Genomic DNA, 9292 nt, shown 5'->3' on the forward strand with positions numbered 1-9292 from the left:
ATGCTCGCCAAGCGAGTACCCCCCAGCAAACACTATCTAAGTGTTAAATTAAAGGCAAGCCCCGGTTTTATGCATAACCTACTTATTATGCTATTTTACTACACTTATTGTTTGTAGGTTTGAAATGTGCACTTAAGTGTAGGAGTTGTTTGGAACTTTAGTTGCATGACTCAGGATTCCCTTTTGAGATGGATACTAGTATGCTAGGTCGAGTAGCTGCTTTACTAATTAGGGATCTCGGTAGAAGTCGAGTGATTTTTCTAGCACTCACGCGAGGTCAGGAATTGGTTGTATCCATTTTCATATCGTAATGATGATGGTCTGTGGACAACAATCCATGGGGATTGGTTGTCTATGAGACGGAAATTGGAATAAGGATTAAGGTGTGGTACCGTGTGTCAAGCGTTTGAATGTACTAAGCACATACCGAGAAATATGGTAAATCGGTAAGCCTAGTACCTGAGTGAACCTGGCAGTAGACTTTACCCCTCACACGACCTGAGACGTGGTCTCCCATTCTGGTTATGGTGGGTACAAGTGCGGTCACTGCACGATGGCAGTCAGGGTCAGTGAGGCATTGTACGCCAAGGCGGTGAGCCCTGATCTGCTGACGGGGAATCGATGGGGACGGTTGATGTGTGTGGGGATGGAGTGCCTCGCCACATCGTGTGTTTAGGTTTACCTTGCAAGGATAAAAACTCCATTCGAATCGTCTGCTTCTCGCAGCTAATGAGACTGCTTGATCCATGCTGCTACATTGAGTAACAAGTGGAAACATGTTGACTTGGCAAAAGTTGTTGATTGCTAAATGCTTAATACCATGTATGCTTAGATAGGTACACATTTAGTCTTAAGAGAGTCACACTAAAACTTGAAAAGCTAAAACTTGATTTTAGACTCAGCTAGTGCTTTTGGCAAACCAAACCCCTCAGCCAAACAGCTGCATGTCTAGAGGTAGAGGAGTAGACTCCTCACACCGGGTAATTCTAGCTAAGTATTAGTATACTCAGCCTTGCTTGTGACATAATTTTACAGGTTCTCTGGAGGACATGGTTGCTGGAGTGACTTGGTCGTCCATCTTGCCACTGGGTTGGACAGTCGAGTGGGACCCTACCTCGGCAGAGGAGGGGCATGAGGATTGATGGGACAGGCTTCCCCATCTCTCCATTTATTTTTTCCGTTAGTTTTATTCTGCTGCAATCCGAACAATGATCACTGATTTTGCTAAACTCCGATGATGTTGTAATAAATTTAATACTCCTTAATGTATGTTTTTATGTTTTATTGTATTTGATCCGTGCCTCACCATCGAGTGAGTACGTGGTACTTGATCCTGTTAGTGGCCTCGTCGGACTAGATCCGAGGGACTGACGTTTTATTCTCATTTAAGTGTGGTCTAGTCGTTAAGGTGGGACTTTGGCACTTAAGTTGGAATAATTCGGGCGGTTCCGCCACATATTTGGCTCTGCATTCCCTTAGGAACGACTTTTGAGCTTCGGAACTTACTCTATGCTCCCTTAGGAACGACTTTTTGTAGCTTCGGAACTTACTCTGCGCTCCCTTATGAACGACTTTTTGTAGCTTTGGAACTTACTCTGCTCCCTTAGGAACGACTTTTTCTAGCTTCGTAATATTTGGAGTGATTTCAGCTCTGCATCTCCTTGGGGACGACTTTTGAGCTTTTCCCTGTTCTCTTTTTGCACTCCATGGTGCAGGTTCTGATATACATGTTACATTTTTGGGGGATTTTGGCCCTTGTATTGCATAGGGCTAAATAAGAATAAAAAAATTACAAACTATGGCCCCGTTAAAAACCTTTCTCCCCTCCTAAAAGGAAATGGGAGCCATAGGAAAAATAGAAAAGATTACATTAATTACACATAATATCGCCGAAGCTCATCCACATTCCAAGATCTGGGTATGTCGTTGCCGTCCATATCCTTCAATCTGTAAGAACCGGGTCTTGACCAAGATACTACCAGAAAAGGACCTTCCCATTTCAGCTGTAACTTGCCCACTGTGTTTGGGTTGGCTACTCTACGAAGCACCAAATGACCTGGCTTGATATTTTTCAATAGAACTTTCCTATCACACCATTTTATTGTTTTGGCCTGATACTTATTGATGTGTTCTATGGCCTGAAGTCTGGTCCCTTCTATAGTGTCTTTTGTTATTTGAGAATTAGCTTCGTTCTTCGCTGAAGTTGTGGTTCTTATTGATCCTGTCTTTGCTTCTTCTGGTGTTATTGCTTCATCACCGAACTGGAGCTTGACAGGTGTAAAACCTGTTGACCTTGAGATAGTTGTGTTATGGCTCCACACCACTTTGATCAACTCATCTGGCCACTTTCCTCTAGGCTCATTGAAGATTAGCTTCATTATTCCTGTCATTATAATTCCATTTGCTCTCTCTACTAACCCATTTGATTTCGGAAGCCTTACTGATGCAAAATGAATTTTTGTACCAATTCGGTCACAAAAATCTTTGAACGTTTCAGCATCAAATTGAGTTCCATTGTCAACGGTTATTGCCTTCGGCACGCCGAAGCGACAAACAATATTTTGCCAAAAGAATTTCTGTAATGTGGCTGAAGTTATTGTGGCTAAGGGCTTTGCTTCGATCCACTTGGAGAAATATTCCACTGCTACGACGACATATTTCAAATTTCCTTGTGCTGATGGAAGTGGACCTAACAAATCCAGACCCCACCTTTGTAGTGGCCAGGTTGGCTGTGTTAGCTTGGTTAAAGACGAAGGTTGTTTATGGTCTTTTGCACATCTTTGGCAATTTTCACATTTTTGAGCCTTGTCTGCTGCATCCGAAGCTGCCTTTGGCCAGTAAAATCCTTGTCTGAAAACCTTCCCCAACAAAGGCGTAGACCCAATATGAGACCCACATAATCCTGCATGTATTTCCTTCATCAATTCTTGACCTTTGGCTCTGGACAAGCATTTGAGTAATGGAGAGCAGACTCCATATTTATATAACTCCCCTTCTATGATTACATATGGTCTTGTTCTTGCTTCCATTCTTTTATTGTAAACTTCGTCATCCGAAAGACAGTTGCCTTGGAGGAAAGATATAATCTCCGTCCTCCAATCTTCACTATGTACAGGTGATATTGTAAGCTCTGCTCTCTCCATAAGTTCGACTGAAGGTGCTTTTATTGTTTCGAAGAATACTTCTGAAGGCAAAGGGAGCCCCTGTGCCGCCGACATAGCTAGCAAATCCGCATGCTCATTTCCCCCCTTGGGATTTTTTTTATAGAAAATCCCTCAAAAGAAGCTTCCAATCTTCGGACTGCATCCAAATATTTTTCGAGCTTCGGATCCCTTGCCTTGCTACTTTTGTCCACATGGCCAGAATTAACTTGGGAATCAGTTTTTAAGATTGCCCTTCTTATCCCCATTGCCTTTAGCTTCTAAAGCCCTAAAAGAAGAGCTTCGTACTCGGCGATGTTATTTGTGCAACTAAAGTCTAACTTTGCTGCATAACATGTCCTCACTTTAGAGGGCGTTACTAGAACAACAGCTGCTCCTGCGCCGAAGGTTCCCCAAGAGCCGTCACAGAATATTGTCCAAGCTTCGGCATCTTTTATTGCTTCTTCTCCCTGAGCCCCCGGTGTCCAATCAGTAATGAAATTTGCTAACGCCTGAGATTGAATTGAGGATCTGTGTACATAATCAATGGTGAATTCATTAAGCTCTGCAGCCCATTTTCCAATCCTTTCTTTAGCTTCTCTACTCCTCATTATGTCCTTCAACAGTTGTGATGAAGGCACTATTATATGATATGCTTGAAAGTAATGTCGAATCTTCCTGGAAACCATCAACACAACATACAATACCTTTTCCAATTCTGTGTAATTTTTCTTTGATAAACGGAGTACTTCGGAGACGAAGTATACCGATGCTTGTCTTTTTACTTGGCCATCTTGCTTCTCCTGTACAAGTGCCGCACTGATTGCAGAAGGGGAAGCAGCCACATACAGGAGTAACAGAGTCCTGATGAAGGTGGAGTTAGGGTGTGTTTGGTTTGGCTTTTGGCTTTGGCTTTTGCCCTCTAAAAGCCAAAAGTCAAACCAAAGGGCTGAATCTAGAAAGCAGCTTTTTCTAAAAGCCGACTTTCTTATAGTGCAAAACTGAAAGCACCTCTAGACCTGCTTTTAGCAGCTTTTAGGTGGAACTGTGAAAATATATATGGAAGAATTTTTAGCGACTTTTAGTGGTTTCCACCAAACGATTTTTAGCTTTTTAGTAGTTCACAGCCCACAGCAGCTTTTTTTACAGCCACAGCCCAACCAAACAGACCCTTAGAGATGTCAAATCTATCAGATATTGTTTTAACTCTTCGAAGGCTTTCTGTTGAGCCGGACCCCACTGAAAGACTTCGACTGACTTCAGTATTTCAAAGAATGGTAAGTTTCTCTCTGCTGATCTTGATATAAATCTATTCAACGATGCCAGCCTTCCTGCCAATCGTTGAGCCCCCTTTTTTGAATTTAGCGATTCCATCCGAAGGATAGCTTCGATCTTGCTTGGATTAGCTTCGATACCCTTTGTTGATACCAGACAGCCGAGAAACTTGCCCTTCTTCACTCTGAAAGCACACTTTTCTGGATTCAACTTGAGACCAGCTTGCCTAAAATTGGCAAACGTCTCCTGCAAGTCGGCAACATGATTTTCTTGTTTTGTGCCTTTTACTATAATGTCATCAACATAAGTTAGCATATTTCTGCCTATTTGGGAGTGAAGAACCTTGGCAGTCATTCTGCTGCAGCTTCCTCCAGCGTTTTTGAGCCCCTCGGGCATCCAAAGGTAGCAATAAGTACCACTAGGAGTTATGAAGCTTGTCTTTGGCTCATCCTCTTTTTTCATCCAAATTTGGTGATAGCCCGAGTAGCAGTCCAATAAGCTCATGATTTCCGAAGAAGCTGTTGCATCTACAAGGGAATCTATTCTTGGTAAAGGGAACTCATCCTTCGGACATGCCTTGTTGAGGTTTGTGAAATCAATACACATTCCCATTTCCCATTAGCCTTCTTCAGCATAACAGTGTTAGCTAACCACTCTGGATATGTTACTTCTATGATAACACCGGCATTGAGAAGTCGCTTTACTTCATTTCGAGCACCTTCGGCTTTATCCTCAGACATTTTCCAAAGTCTCTGCTTTCTTGGCCTGAATGATGGATCCACATTGAGTGAATGCTCAATGACATCTCTATTAACACCACAGAGATCGTTAGCTGTCCAAGCGAAGACATCTTTGTTGTTGAACAAAAACCTTAGCAGTCTTTTCTTGTTCACCAGATAACTGAGATCCCAGCAATACCTTTTGGTCTGCTATGTCTTCACACAGGAGCATAGGCTTCGGCTGATCCGCTGAAGCAGCCTTCTCTCTTTTGTGCTTGTACTGCTGATAAGCTTCGGCTTCATCTATGTTATGGATAGCCTTTGAATCCGTCCAGCTCCCTTCGGCCTTCCTGGCAGCTTCTTGACTCTCGTGAACATCAATGGGCCCTTGTTCCGAAGGTATCTTCATGCATAGATATGTTGGATGAAGAATGGCTTCGAAGGCATTGAGCGTCCCTCGACCAATGATGGCATTGTATGGATACTCCATATCAACGATGTCAAAGACAACCTGTTCAGTTCTTGTGTTATGGACGTAACCGAAGGTAATTGATATTGTTATTTTGCCAAGTGCCACAATCTGTCTTCCTCCGAAGCCACAAAGAGGGTGTGTTGCATCATGTATCTTGTCTTCTGGCTCTTGCATCTATCTGAAAGCCTTTGCAAAGATGATGTCTGCTGCACTGCATGTGTCAACCAGAACATTGTGGACCAGAAATCCCTTGATGACACAAGATATAACCATGGCATCATTGTGAGGATAATCTTTAAGCTGAAGATCTTCCTGAGATAAGGTAATTGGGATGTGAGACCACTTGGATCTGTTGAAGGGTCCTTGCACCCCAACATGCTGCACTCTTCTTTGTGCTTCCTTCTTCTGCTTCTTGTAGGCTGGCTCTGAGCTTGAACCACCTGTGATTGGGAGCACCAGCTTCGTGACCGAAGGTGCTACATCTTGGTTGTTGTATGAAGCCATCGGCACAACAGTGGAAGTGAGTTCACCGGAGGTGGGCGCCAATGTTGGTCACTTGTGCTCAAATGCTATAAATCAAGAACAAGGCAACACAAATGTTAATGGTTAAAGACTTCGTCCTTCGAAGCATTATCTCCCTCAAGATATAATGATCTTCAGACGAAGGTCATGAAGGACATACCTTCATCATTTCAATAAATAAGGATGTAAACAGAGACATATGAAATGTGAAAGGAATATGAATAATCATTTCAAATCGTTAGACCATTTATATTCTTATTATATAAACATGAACAAATATCAATGATATTTAAATTACATTTGTACCTTCGGCTTGACAGAAGGTGAAAAAGCAAGAGTGACACGTGAGTGGTTACAAGTCAGCATGAACAGTACGGGGGTACTGTTCATCTATTTATAGGCACGGGACGCAGCCCGGACAAAATTACATTCATGTCCTTGATAACTAATTATGATCATAATACAAATTATCAGGGACTATGTGGTCTTTTCCTCTTTAAGTTGGTGCCTTTCTTCGTCTTAGGCATGCCACCATGCCGAAGCTCTTTTAATTGTAGCTTCGACATAAATCTTCATGTCGTACCTGCTTGCATATCATCTTGCCGAAGGTGTTTTTGCTTATAACACCTTTGGGGAGAAGAAGGCCCTCAACAGCAGATCATTATGATTAATAAGAACATGGCTGGGTAAAAATAAGTGATCAAGGGCACAACTTGCCTTCAATGAGCTCCTGCTCAGCAACTTCTATCTGCTAAACCTCAAGATCCACAGTAGCTTGCTCGTCTACTCGCATCAACACAATACATACATAGTATAGCAAAATTAACATCACACCAAACATGTAAATAAAATACACAATAAAAATCTACACATTAAAATAAGAATCTAGGAACATGAATCATTAATTTTGGAGTTATAGATTTTAAGTTATGAATTTCCAAAGGTTTAATGTGCTTGATATATGATTAAGTGAGGAATAAATGTTACTACTGTTTTCATGTCAAAACAGAGACTCTAGGTGATAAATAATAATATTACAAAATTTTAGAAACTGGAATGGATCAATTTGGACTAAAAATGAATTTTCTATGAATTTTACAAGTTCTAGCACTTATTTATATATTAAAAATTCATTTATAATTTAATTTCTCTATTTCTAACCTTCTCTAGACTGGGCGCCCAATAGTGAAGAGTACAGGGGCCCCGGGGGTAAAATTTCATAAGACTCAGGGCACTGTAAAGGTGGGCGACGGGTTCTATTTAGGAAAAACACAGGGGCTCTTTAGCAAAGTGGGCCACCGAAGCGGTATCGGCCTGATCTGGTCGTCCGATCGGACTTTGACGACCCAGATTAGATCAACATTACATTGAACCGGTACGCGACAATGTCCACAGGATCTAGATCCTACGCCCACGATTTAATGAAGCCCAGTATGAGTAACCACCATCCGATCCCAATCGAACGGTCAGGACACGTCAGATTGAAACGGTGCGCCCGATCAAATCAAGACCGTCCACCTAAGATCCCATGGTTCTCGCTATCTCAACCCAGCATCTAATCGTGACCGTTAGGCATGAAATCAATGGTCCGTATTCAACTCGACTCTCCACGGCCAACTGTGGCGCCGCCGCCTTCCAGACCGCGGTGGAGGACCGCCGGAGTAAGGCCAACTTTCGCCCTAGCATGCTAAATTCAAAAAGGAAAGGTGCTATACGTCGGTGGGGGCAAAGTGAACGAGATGAGGGACATCTCACCTGTGATTTCGATGCAGAGACCCCAGGAGATGATGAGATGCGGCTCCACGGCGGAGTAGCTACGCCGGCGAGCAATTCACCTCTCACTGCTGGTTCTCCCACCCAATTGCCGACGCGGAAAACCCCACAGGCGCAAACGCACCACCACGGTCACGCCCCGAGGATGGGAATCCTCCACCACTAGGATTCACCGGTGGCGCTCGAAGTTCCGCCCGCACAATCTCTCTCTCTCACCTCGCGACGACGCGTTTTTCGGTGGAGCGCGGATGACCAATTCCTAGGGTCTCAGGCTAGACAGCGGGGCGCTTTGTAAAGCAGGGGGTGAAGAGGAGCGGGGACGAGCTACAACAACCCGGTCGAAGCGGGCAGGTGGTTACGGGAGCGGGATGACATGTGGGTCCCGCACGTCATCCACGGAAGCAGCGTCGCTGGCACGCGGATTCGGCGGACATGTGGGAGCATGGCGACTGCATGGTGGGTCCACAAATCCAGCGACTGGCGTGAGTGGCTGTGCGGATTGGGCCGAGCTCGAAGTGGGGCTAGGTAATGGGCCGGCTGCGTGGGATTAGGCCCATTGTGCCATCTCTCTTCTTCTTTTCTTTATTCTTTTCTCTCTTCTTTTTCCTTTTTGATTCATTTTCTTTTCATTTGTATCTCTAATTTGAATTCGAGTCTTGTTATGAAATTCACCTTTGAGTCAAATTTATAAACTCAAATCCGTGTAAGATGAATATATAATTTTGTACTTACTTGTATTCACATAGTAATTTCCCTTCCTCTCTTTTTCTAGATTCTTGAATTTTCCTTTAGGATTTAAATTCCACTTCGGACTTTAACACATTTCTTTATATGTTATTTTTATATTGTCACAAATAATGCACTCACAATAAAAATTCCAGCATGATGCATAATTTAGTGGCATATATTTTATAACTATTTGTTTTTAAATATGGTGTTCACATGTGATGGTACAAAAAGGTCAAATTCACACATAGATAAAGTGAAATTGTTTCTCCTTTTATATTATCTCTTACAAATTACAATTTGGGTATTACAAATCCTACCCCTCTTAAAAAGAATCTCGTTCTCGAGATTTAGGAAGGACTTGGGAAAAGATGGGGAAAATCTATGTGAAGCTATTCTTCTCTCTCCCAGGTAGCTTCATCTTCTCCATGATGGCTCCATTGTACTTTGCACATTTTAATCACTTTACTCCTCGTGACACGAGTCAGTGTATCAAGAATCTTGATAGGATATTCTGCATAAGTCAGATCATCTTGAACACTAAGGTCCTCCATTGGTAGCTGCTCTTCAGGTACCCTGAGACACTTCTTCAACTGTGATACATGGAAGACATCATGTACATCCGCAAGATGATCTGGTAGCTCCAGTTGATATGCAACCTCTCC

At 42.9% G+C, this 9292-nt stretch overlaps 1 long non-coding RNA gene across 1 annotated transcript; it reads right to left on the minus strand.

Annotated features, from left to right (window-relative positions):
* Positions 1 to 6366: 6366 nt before the first annotated feature.
* LOC109945257 (uncharacterized) lies at positions 6367 to 8204 on the minus strand. The gene is made up of 2 exons (XR_002268386.1): positions 7884 to 8204; positions 6367 to 6911 (listed from the first exon to the last, which is right to left on the minus strand). It is a non-coding gene; the product is annotated as an uncharacterized lncRNA (long non-coding RNA).
* Positions 8205 to 9292: the final 1088 nt, after the last annotated feature.

The sequence above is a fragment of the Zea mays genome, chromosome 3, assembly GCF_902167145.1.
Source record: "Zea mays cultivar B73 chromosome 3, Zm-B73-REFERENCE-NAM-5.0, whole genome shotgun sequence".
NCBI lineage: Eukaryota > Viridiplantae > Streptophyta > Magnoliopsida > Poales > Poaceae > Zea > Zea mays.